General features: G+C 39.1%; 2 long non-coding RNA genes across 2 annotated transcripts; one reads left to right on the top strand and one right to left on the bottom strand.

Moving 5' to 3' along the window:
• Positions 1 to 836: 836 nt before the first annotated feature.
• Positions 837 to 1,805, top strand: LOC137142013 (uncharacterized). Its single transcript, XR_010916820.1, has 2 exons — positions 837 to 936; positions 1,470 to 1,805. It is a non-coding gene; the product is annotated as an uncharacterized lncRNA (long non-coding RNA).
• A 5,092-nt stretch (positions 1,806 to 6,897) lies between these two features.
• Positions 6,898 to 10,189, bottom strand: LOC137142011 (uncharacterized). The gene is made up of 2 exons (XR_010916819.1): positions 9,768 to 10,189; positions 6,898 to 7,706 (listed from the first exon to the last, which is right to left on the bottom strand). It is a non-coding gene; the product is annotated as an uncharacterized lncRNA (long non-coding RNA).
• Between the last annotated feature and the right edge of the window lie 1,967 nt (positions 10,190 to 12,156).

Raw genomic sequence — 12,156 nt, 5'->3', positions numbered from 1 at the left:
AAGGAGACTGAATATATTCCTTTGCTGAACTACAGCTATGTTGTTTACAGTATGCCTTGCCACTCCTAGGATTTGCAATAGGCGTTAGTCCCAGGGGAGCTGTGTGACCTCTGCTTGTGCCTGGGATTGCAAGTGAAAATGTGCTGCTGCTGATAGGAGAACCAAATGCTCACAGACAGATTGAAGAAGCACAGGGAAAATTAATTTTAAAAAGTGGTCAGATTTGTAATGCCTGGGATTTTTTCCCCAACAGCACCAGTGAAAGGCCAGATTTGTTAAATGAAGGTTCTTTTTCCATCCTAGGCACTTAGTTTGGCTGGCATATTTGAAAGGAGAATCATCTCATGAACTCTGTCCTTCTGGACTTGAATCTAATGGAGACAATAAATAATGCTTGCCCCAAATATGGTAAAAGTTAGATAATTTTATTATGGGATTAATATTACCGAAATTAATTTGGTTTATGGGGTTAACTTTTACCTTTCTTGGAGCAGCTTTTATTTATTTTCTCTAGGAAAGTCAGCTCCAGAATTCATGGAATTCTTTGAAATAGGCTAGTGAAATTAAGCCCCTAGATTGGAATGAGAGAACCTGTATATAATTAATATGTGCCATTTAAGGCCCTGATTAGACAAAGCACTTCAGCACCTGCTTAGGCCAATTGATTTCAATAGGACTTAAGCACATATATTTAAAAGTTATATATGTGTAGGTGCTTATGTCCTTTGCTGAATTAGGGCCTTAATTATGATAGCCCCACATCTGCTTACAGTTGGGACCAGACACGGCAGTATTTACTTGGCAGAGACCTCATTGCCTTAAAGTGGATTGGGACTCTTAAAATAGGAGTGAACAAAGTGCTAGGAGATTGGGCTGATCCTCTTTACAAAAGTATGTAAATGAAACTGCATCAAATGGGATAGCTTTCCTTCAAATGTAAGTTCTTTCAAGATTTCATATCCTCATTCATCAGACTTCATTACCACAGGACATCACAGTTAAACTTCATGAAAGCTTTTCATGATTAAATCCAATGTTTATAAAATGCAAGAATGCAGACAATTCAAATCTTAACAATGTAACTGTAGTCTGAATTATGAGTGCACAAGTTCAACAAGTTCTAAAATATTTTTATCATAACAGTAACATGAGTTTGTATAAATAAAGTATAAATGCTTAACATATTTGCACATGACAGTGCTGTAGATGTAGTTTGTGTGTGTTAAAAGGACACTGGCATGTGTGGGTTGCTGCCTCTGTTTTGACAGAACTTTTGGCCACTAATGGAGCAATTTCCTTCTGACTGGGGAGTTTGGGTTTCCATAAAAAAAACTATAGAGAAGCTCCTTCAGAAATAAGCTCTTAAAACTCCTTGAGAAATAAAACAATAACAGGCTGGACATAACTTATGTATGCCCACATTATTCTTTAACATTGTTGCAAGGTCTCATACTTTTCTCCCACTTCAGCATTCAAGCCAATGTTTTAAACAAGAAACTTATTAACAACTTTATATGTGCCTCAAGTACCAACTGGTGAAGAAAAGTTTTGAAGCTAAAGGACAAGCCTGGTAGTAATGAAAGATGGATTGCATGACTGGCTCTTGCTTCAGTTTTTCTTGTGTGACCTTGGAAAAGTCACTGACTGGATTTTTGCTCCACTTTTCTCACCTGTAAAATGGAGAGAGATAATAATAATTACCTACATCATGGGGATATCTGCTTCAAGGCTTAATTCAATCATGTTTTGAAAACACTTTGCGATCCTCAGTTGGAAGGTACAATGTAATCGCAAGGGTTGAGGAAAGAGAGCTAGATTATTGAATTTGCTTATGCTATTTGCATTTTGTTTTAAGCCAGAAGAACTCCAAAGTTCTGGAGACTAAAGCTCATTATATTGATTTTTTTCCTTCCTATCTGTTTTCTTTATAACATTCAGAGAACATTAAGTTTGAACCAGTAAGTGAAGAAGTGCCATGTCAAGGCTCCATGCACAATTGTAACTCTTCCCCCTTCTGTGTACATATTATAATATAGGTTTTAATTACAAGATTACATGTTATTTCTAAAAAAGGTACAACATAGTACACATTTTCCCCAAGAACTATTTGTGTGTGTGTGCATGCTGAACAAACTGAACCCATTATATTCATTCATATGAAAAAGCATGCAGTATATTGTACTTAGCATACTTTCAAACTTAAGTAAAACATATAATAGTGAAAATATGCTAGCATTTGTGGGGTTTAGAATTAACTTTTTTCATTATTGTAACACTATCATTAGTGTTTCACTATTGATTCTTTTTTCATTATTTATTTTACTGCAAATACGCTATTACTGCTTAATATAATTATTAATAAATAAATACTTTGCACTTGAAAGTGCACATCTGTTGCTTATAGAAATGTTCTATTTTTCAATTTACGTTACTTGTCTAATTTGAATTATATCCATGACTTCCAAATCAGAAGTTTACATGTATAAATTCTCAATTCAAATTCACACTTATTAAAGAAATAGTTGTTTGAAAGAAGTGGGCCTGCTTCTCTCTTCAGTCATTCATGGGTAAATGAGTAACTACACAGATACTGGTATAAAACTGGTCTGTGATCAGGATCAGTATTTCAAATACTTGTAGAAGATGATATCTCAACTTCATAAGATAATTTGAAACAAGGTCATAATAAAAGTACAAGATAGATATGTCTCGCCATTGTTCTACATGGAGTAGTTACACATCTGACACAGTTAAACAATTCATAAAACATACTCTGTTAAAAGAATTCTGTACATGTATTTCTCTTAAGATACAATAATTACTATTCAGGGGTGTATTTGTTTGAAAGAATTCTTCATATACAGAGCTTAAGGAGAGGAAAGGTTATCATACAAGACCAATATGCCAGATCTGGAGAGGGCTCAGCATCTACCGCTCCCATTGAAATTAATGAAGTCTGATTTAGCTCTGGTTGAAGGTAATAGGAATCTTTCCATGACCTGCAATGGGCAGTGGATCTGGCCCTGGGAGCACAGCCGTTTTTCAGCAGCTCCCAGGATTTGACCTCCCAACAAGGGAGACATACTGGACAATTAGAACAATAAAATTAGTGTAAGGGTATTACAGTGAACTACAATATTATCAGAGGCTTCACTGGTGTCTAAGGATGTAGAAAAAAATGTACGATATCTTCAAAATTATGTGAAACCTAGCCTGCTTGCCTTGAAGAGCCTCTGTTGAATAGACTGTGTATAAGTCTTCATCCGTTACTACTGTGACTCTATTTCACCAAGTAGAAATTCTTCTTTAGTTTAACTTGTTTGTTGGTCCATGACATACACGTGTCAGAATTCCTTTGTTCTTACTAATCCCTTCATGTTGCTTATGCTTCCTTATGCTCCTTATACTCTTGCCCTATCTTCCCTTATTTTGGCCCATAGATTGTGTGTTATATATTGCTACTCCCTGCATGTCTTTTTCACCTTTCTATTATATCTGAATACCCATCCAGTCATGTTCATTCACCCTTCCACCTTTTTTCAGTCTGTGCTGTCAAGTCATTTGCTTCCATCCTGGCTTGTATCTTATGTTCTGCTTGTCTGATATTCTTCTTCCACAGGGCTAACATTTTAGATTTAGACTGCTTTTGATATATTCTCTCTTTGGCTCCGCGAGTATACACCGTTTACATTGTGTGTTCAGAATCTCTTCCTTACAGCCCTCTCTTATCTTCAGCTCCTTGTTTACGGATTTATGTGCCAGTTTTGGACTAGGACACTGAATACAGCAAAGCAACATTATTTTTTGTTGAGTTGCTTTTGTTTATCAATGATCATAAGCAGTCCCTTCAGGTTTTCCTCATTAAAACTATGAGCACCACATAATAGAACCTATTTTAGTGAATATGTTTAGCATACTGAAATAACTGCACTTCCTATGGAATTGTGACACCCTATGTGAAATCTTGGCCCCAATGAAGTGAATGGAAAAATTTTCATTGACTTCACTGGGGCCAGGACGTCACTCCCTGACTCTGCCCAGAACCTAACACAGACAAGCTATGCATATAACTCAGCATTCCCATATAGGATCAGCTTTAAATGGGAGAATAGTTCTACTGTTCACTGAAAAATTCAGCTTCATTGAAAATGTTAGCACCCATTAGAATTATAGCCTGTGACCTAGTTAATGCAGAAGCAAACCATTGTGTTACTGCATCTCTTCAATAAATGTAGTACTACAGTCAGCATTCTACAAAAATACTCATTTTCAAAGCAAGCGGTCACTGCCGTTTTCAGAATGACTTCTATTTCATAAATGAAACAGATGCAAGTACTTCAACTGGCTTCCAAACCCACTGCCTGTTTGTTTATTTATTTATTCTTATCAGGAGGTTAAGAACTGCTTCTGTGTGCTCTATTTGCATATAAATTATGACAATTAAAATCCACAATAGCAAATAAAGAGAAAGTATATACTGTGGTGACCATTAAAGCCTGTCAAATCTACTCAAGATAACTAGTTAGATAAATTCCAGAGGGATAGCCGTGTTAGTCTGTTTTTAGCAAAACAGTGAGAGTTCTGTGGCACCTTAAAGACTAACAAATTTAATTTTTTTTAATATATAAATAAAATTTTCAAATTTAAAAATTGCCCACAAAAGCTTATTCCCAAATAAATTTGTTAGTCTTTAAGGTGCCACAGAACTCTTGCTGTTTAGCTAGATAAAATCACCACAAATGATTATCTAACTACACATTTGTTTTGCTAGCAGTCAAAATTCAGCTCCAAGATATTTAGCAGCAAACTGCTTTAGAACGCATAGATAACATTTCTTATACAATTAGAGTAGGCCTCTATTTTTTTAACTGAAAAAAGGACAGTAGAAATTATTTGAATACATTATAAAAAATGATTTCCATAAAATTACCTCTTGGTTGAGAGGGAATATGCACACAATAGCATTCCTTTTCCAAATCGGGCAACTGAGAAACATAAGATGAAATCCTGGCCTTATTGAAATCAATGGCAAAATTCCCATTGATTTCAAGAGGACCAGGATTTCACCCAGAGAATTTTAGGTAACTTGCTAAAGATTACTTAGGAAGCTTGCAGAGATGATTAAGCTATGTTTGCTTGCAAATTCCTTCAAATCACTATTGGTTTAGATCAACTGCACAGTGGAGATATCAATGCTTGTTTACACATCTTTGTAAAGTACTTCAAAATCTACAGTTGAAAACATACTATGAAAGTGCAAAGAATTATGAAACACTTTTCATGTACAATAACCATAACCCAGAGAGTCAGTGAGTTAGATGAGCAACATTGTTGCTTATTGGATTATGCCAGGGGTCCCCAAACTACGGCCTGTGGGCCGCATCTATCCCACTGACACATTTTGACCGGCCCCGCACTTCTTCCATGTGGGCCCAGCATACTGCTCTCAGCCCCAAGCAGCACTGCGCAGCGGCCACTCCCCTCTCCCAGCCCCGCACCTTCCCCCACCCATTCTCACGTGAAGTGGGCCCAGCCGCTCCTGCCCACTATAAGAGGAAGACTGAGGGAAGTGGTCCTTGCAGGTGAAAGTTTGGGGATCCCTCAATTGGGCATTGGTTATAGAACCAAATGACTCAGGTTCTAGTCCAGGGCCTGATGCTTAATTTGCTATTACTTTTTACCAATGTTCAGAATGAAGATAGTTGCGTGCTGTGTGCACACATGATGAATTCAGCTATATAGTGAACTTGGGAATAGTATCAAGTGCATACTGAGAGCCCAAATTAGGAAACCATCCATATTTAGGAAAGCACTTAAACACATGCTTAACTTTAATTAATGGGACTTAAATACATGCTTAAGTTAAGCACATGTTTACATGCTTTCCTGAATGAGGAAATTTCCAGTAAGAGCCATTATTAGCCTGGCCAGTGCTTCTTACTCTTAATTTAATTTAATAATAGTTTCCCCACTTTAGTCAAGATTTTTTCAAACTGAGTGTCCAATCTTACACCAGTTCAAGTCAATAGCAAAACTCCAATTGCTTAAATGGTGCAGAATCTGATCTTGAATCTTTGTTTACCTATTCAAACCAAAAAAATAAGGATGTAAAAAACAGAAATTCTTCAACTAAACAACCTAGTTGCAAAAAAGCAGTGAAGGTTGCACAGTGTACTTGTTTATCAACTAGTAGAGAGGAAAGATGGTCCTGTGGATAGTGAACTAGCCTAGGACTTGGGAAAATTAGGTTCAAATCCTGGCTCCCTAATATACTTCCTGTGTGACCTTGGGCAAGTCGCATAGGCCCAGACCTAACAAGCATTTAGGTGCTGCTGAGGCGTTCAAAATGGCCATTCAGCTGGTGCCTAAGCTTCCTCCAGTCAGCATTTGCAAAGCTGCCTAAGCTGTGATCCCACCCCAGAGCTTACAAGCAGCTCACTGCCCTAGCCCAAGCCCATCATGTGGTGCTCGCTTCTCCAGCTACAGCCCGGTGCCTGCTTGGACGAGGCGGTCTCACTGCCTGGCCTTGGGGGAGGGGGATGCACAGGGCTGGCACCCAGGGGCCTGGCCCCACCCCCTCGGTATGCCACTGAAACACCTAAGAGGATCTAAGCCTTAATCTCTGTCTCAGTTTCCCCTATCAGTAAAACAGGGATAGCAGCACTTCCTTACCTTACAGGAGTGTCAAAAGGATAAATACATTAAAGACTGAGTTGCTCAAATACTTTGGTACCTGGAGCTATGTAAGTACCTAAGATAGCTGGATAGAAGTCATTTACAACAACCAAGTACTTGAAAACAAGGAAATGAATAGTGAAGAACATCATAAATCTTACACTGTCCACATAAATACATTATTCTTTGCAAATATAAAGAAATGCATATTTCAACACAAGATCTTTTACTGATCCAAAATATATTCTGTTTTCATCAATATCAAAATATAAACACACAAATCATTTCTGAAAAATAAACAAAAATGTATTATGTACACATATTTATCAGCCTCTAAACCAAGTCTACATGCATACAAAATGTTAACATAAATTGAGTATACACTTTTGCTATTAAACTACACAAAGAAGATAATCCTCAAAAAATAGCAATTAAAAATATTTCCAAAAATTTCTAGTCAATTGTTTAACAAGCTGATGTTTCCTATTTAACAGCATTCCTTAAAAGAATATATTTAGATTACAAATCAAGATTAAACAAAAATTCATTTAAAAAAATCCATGGGCCAGTATTAAAAGTTGTGCTGCGATGAAACATGCATTGCTTTATGGTTGATAAGAATAATGTGTTTATTATGTGGGCAATGTGAGATTTATGATGTGTTTAATAGCAAAAGTGTATACTCAAATGCTGGCTTGGATCCCTGAACCATCTAATGCCTGCTGCAATGAACATGACGATGGAGTATGTGAGAGGGACTAGATTGGCAAGCTGTTTCCGCAAACCAGGTCTCTTTGACATATACCAAGTCAGGGTTCATGTTCACCTCCGATTGCAGACTGTTCCATCAGCAGCCATGAGGGGCCTCGGAACAAGAACCAACTGGTGCTGATGAGCATTTAAATAAAACGGATACAGTTTCCAACTCTTCCTCTTGGCCAGTTTCAGTTTTCTTGACTGGATCTTCCATCTGAGGCCCTGAAAATGAGCTCTGGAGCCTCTGAAACTGGGAACCACTCCAGGTACTCTTGCTGGCCAGACACAAAGACATAATTAAAATTAGTAACAAAAACATAATACAAGAAACCCATAAAAATAGCTTAGAGATTTTCTTTATTTAAGGGCAGCCCCAGTGAGCTTTGCTAGCTGCTTACTGTCAGACAGCAGTGATTTTTTTTGGCACTGTCATTGCTATCAGTTTGGTCTGGGTGGGCAGTTCTCATTTAATAAATCATTCCCAGTTATATACAGAGAGTCAAAGGCGTTTAATATTCTTCCCTTTGCTGAGAGTTTGTCAGCTTTCAATGAGACTAAAAAGGAGACACTACCAGTGACACAGATTCCAAATCTGAATATAACCAATACATTAATAAGTAAAACACATACCAATGTATATTAACTGAAATATATTAGCTCACTGATTAATTTTACTCAAAGTAAGGAATGAGACAGAGAATTAACTTGGACCATCCAGTTAATCAGAGAACTTAGAGATATCGAGGAAATAAAAATACAAACATAGAGGGTCCCAATCCTCAGAGGTGCAGAGGGACTTCACCTCTATACTGGTTTCAGTGGCAATAGAGCTCTCAGATCTTCACAGGATTGTAGTGGCTATGTCTTGTCATTGGCAAAGCTCCCAGAGATTTCATTGTGAACCCGATAAGGCTCGAAGAGGACAAAGACAACTGCTTTTCTTTCCTCTCTTGTTCTCTAGAAGCATTGAGTGGGCCACACCAAATATCAATAGCCCTGCACACTTCTATAGCACCTTTCATTTAAAGATCTCAAAGATATTGAGCAACATTGTATTTGTTAGTGTTACTCACATTAGGCAGTACTCTACTTTCAAACTCAGTGTGAGCAGCTCACACCATCGGTGATCCTAAAGCATCAGATTCTAGTTGGTGTGCATAAGGGTGGCAGAATAAATCCATTTAGTATCACCTCATCCCTGATAAGTAAAGTATGTAGGGGATTTTTGGGGATTCTTTCACACACCAAAGACATGCAGCCACTTTTTGGCTTGGACACAATTATTTTACAGCTCACAAAAGTAGTTTAGGCTAGGTTGTGAAGAATACATTATGCTGTTGAAACTGCAAAGGGAATTTAATATAAGTAGAATATAATTATCTTGGTTGGAATTTGGTCAGAACACTGAGGTTAATGCTCTAACTCTTACAAAGAGTGCCAACTAGCCTTTAATGATGAGTGATCAAGATACGAGTTCAAAAGATGATACCTATAGTAACATACTACCTCCTAACACCATCCTGGGGAATCTGATCCCGAGGGGAAAATTGCAGCTACTGAATCACAGGTACCACTTTCTTTAGCACCTGGGTATTTCCTTGGTTGTCTTCCATCTAAATACAGACCCAGCCCAACATTGCTTAGCTTGTGAGAGCTGACAGAATCTCAATGCAAGAGAGTAAGTCTGCAGGATATAAACTCAGCTCAAGTTTCATATTACACTGAATCCCCCAACTTCCAAGCTATAAGCTGAAACTGATTGGGTGTCATCCTTCAGGAACGTGCCAGATACAAGTGTCATCTTTGTGTGTGTTCTTCAGGGAATGACAACATTGGATTAATAAGTGAATTGGATCAAAATATCTAGCCATAGTGTTTGAAGTTCCTATTTTCATATTTCTCTTCTGTTTTCTTTCCTTTCTCTTGTTTGCTAGTTTTCTTTCACTGGAGCTGCTCTTGTCTTTCATCTTTCACTTTCAACTCATGCCATTATCACTTTTTCTGTCCTGTTTCCTTATCTTGAGCAAACCCACATTCCAACGAGTTTTGAGTAAGCCAACATCACACCAACCAGGCTCACTGGCCCAAGTCCAAGTGCTGACTCTGGACACAGCACTTCCCATTCTCTTTTAATCTGCTCTACAATGAAAGCTATTAAGAAAAGCATCAAGACCATGTCATTAACCAGCTCTTCCTGGATGATATAAGCCATTGCTAAAATTAAAGGTTGAAGGAAGAGGGTGGTGGTGGTATTTTTTCATCCGTTTTTTTTCCCTAAACAGTATTGAGCAGCTATCCAGCAAATAAACAGGAGTGTGACAGCATGGTACACTCACCACTTGGTATGGTGCCTCATCCTGGCCATTCTGGGGAATAGTCCACCAAGTCAACACGCCAGCCTGTAGTTGCATGCTGTCTCTCTCTCTGGGTCTGCAGCCCCACTCTCACTCCAGAAGCTGCTGCAGCCTTTTTGTGACTCTGTCCCCCAGCCAGGTCACTCTATGCATTTCCCCTTCTAGGTTACCAAAATCTTCCTTCAGCAATCCTAGGCAGTCTTCCCATTCACTGCCTTGTAGTACCACTCCCTCAGGGGCTGGCAGGGGAACCCAGGCCCACCCTTTACACCAGCTTCTGGCTCAGGGACCCACTAGCCAGTACTCAAAGTCTGTTCCCTTCTAGACCTTACTGCCTTTTTCTGATCCCTGTCTGGGTTTGCCAGCCCAACTACACCTCTCTTCTCCCAGGGAGTGAGTACAGACTTTCCCACCAGTCCCCCTCTACTGCCAGTTTCCTGCCTTTATAATCCCAGACCAGCTGGTTCCTCCTCAACTGGGCTTCCTCATTCAATCAGAGGATTGCTTAGCCACCTGTTTCCTCTCAGTGTGGCCTGTTAGGTTAATTAGCCCCCTTCACAGTCTGCATTAACCCTTTAAGGGCAAGTGTGGGGTGAACCCCATCAGAAGGAGTATTACTATTCCTTCTAAAGCAATTTTAAAATCAGATGGAAAGTACATCAGTGTGTGAACATGGGGCTGAAGTGGTGTGCCATCATCATGTAAGCCATCTTGCTGCAGGGCCAGGGGATGCACAACAAAAGATAGAAATTTTCTGGAGGTGCAGGTTTGAACCCCAAATCACTCTTCTCCAAGTGTAGTTTTATTGTAGGAATTTTGGGTTAATCCCAACTGACACCAATTTGGCAGAAGTCTCTACCCGCATTCATTCCGTGCAGTTTCACAAGCAATAGACTAAAAATAGTCACACTCCTTCTCACAGGGGAACATTTTAGGTTATTCTTGAGTGACCGTGACTTTAATTTGAATTGAAACTTGGCGGAAGAGTTCATGAAGATCATGATTGTTGAGATGGCCTGTGGTTTGGATGGCACCTTGGCACTGAGATGGCACAGTTAAGTGTAGAAGGTGTTATGAAACTGGCTAGACAATTACTTAAAGTGCACATTTGAGATCTGGATTCCTGTTCTGAATCTGGCAGCATTTGAAAGTCTTGTGCCCAGAATCCTCAGATTGCAACCCAAGACCTAAATGAGAGTAGATGGTGGAAAACAGACTCTTCAAAGGAGGAAAATATTGGAAAAAAAATTCAAAGTCTGAAAAAAACTGAAAGGGTTTGTTGCTTGTCTTTCTGGACTCCTTCCAGCTTAACACATGGAGATAAGGCTGTTTTTGCATTAAAAATTTCTCCTACCAAGGCTGGACACTATGTTGGCACATACACTAATCTATAAGCTTTGCATCCCCACCAATGTGCCTTTATTTAAAAGATAAATAACTATGAATATAATTGATACCAAGGAACAACAAGAGAGGTCCTGCTTTCCTTTTATCTCCTCCCCTGGATTTAATAACCTGTTAAAAGAGTGGGACAAAGGGCAGTTGTAGAACTAACAAACTTTGGGAAGGTGATACAATGTAAGAGAACAATTCCTTCCACTAGAGCCCTACCTTAGCCTTTCCTTTTCTCCTTGCTCTATTTTCACTTCATTATTCATCAGTTCTATTTCAGTAGAACCTAGGAACCCCAGTCATGGACTAGGACTCCATTGTGCTAGATGCTGTACAAATGCAAAACAAAAAATAGTCCCTGCCCCAGAGTATTTACAATTTAAGTCCCTCCTCTTATTGAGTTCACATTTGCCCTTTCCTTCACCTCAATATTTACCCATTGTGATTCACTTCTCATTAGGTCCTTTTGCTTCCCTTCCACTGCTGTCCTTCTGAGCATCTCCTCCATTTCTTCCCTTCTTTATGTTAATTGCTTCCCATTTCTCTTAAGACATTTTTGTTCTTTCCCCCTTAAATCTCTTAATTTTCTTTCTTTACTGATTTACTTCTTGCAATTCTTTCCCATCTGTTCCTTTCCCTTACATTCCCGGCTCCCTCACCCCCTTTCTTCAGTCTGCCCCCATAGAAATTATGTTGCTTCCTCACCACCCACCTCTGTTCTCATGAAGTACCAGACAAACTCCAAGGCAACAATTATAAATGGCAAATTCAAGAAAAGGAGAAAGTTGGGTCAGTTGTTGGAGACAAAGCTGGGGTCCTGGGTTGGTCTTTAGGTGAGACTAGAGCATGTTTTCATGCTCCGTAAGGGGAAAAAAGCAGAAGGAAAGTGAGAGATTAAGGAAGAGAGGGTGCAGTGGTGTACCGTGGGTCTCTGGCACCTAAGGGCATTTGTGCTCCACCCCCGTTGGCAGCGGTGGTG

Source organism: Emydura macquarii, unplaced genomic scaffold (genome assembly GCF_026122565.2).
Source record: "Emydura macquarii macquarii isolate MOO-44397 ecotype Brisbane River unplaced genomic scaffold, CSIRO-AGI_Emac_v2 contig_3128, whole genome shotgun sequence".
Lineage (NCBI taxonomy): Eukaryota > Metazoa > Chordata > Testudines > Chelidae > Emydura > Emydura macquarii.
This window is presented reverse-complemented; position numbering and strand designations above follow the sequence as displayed.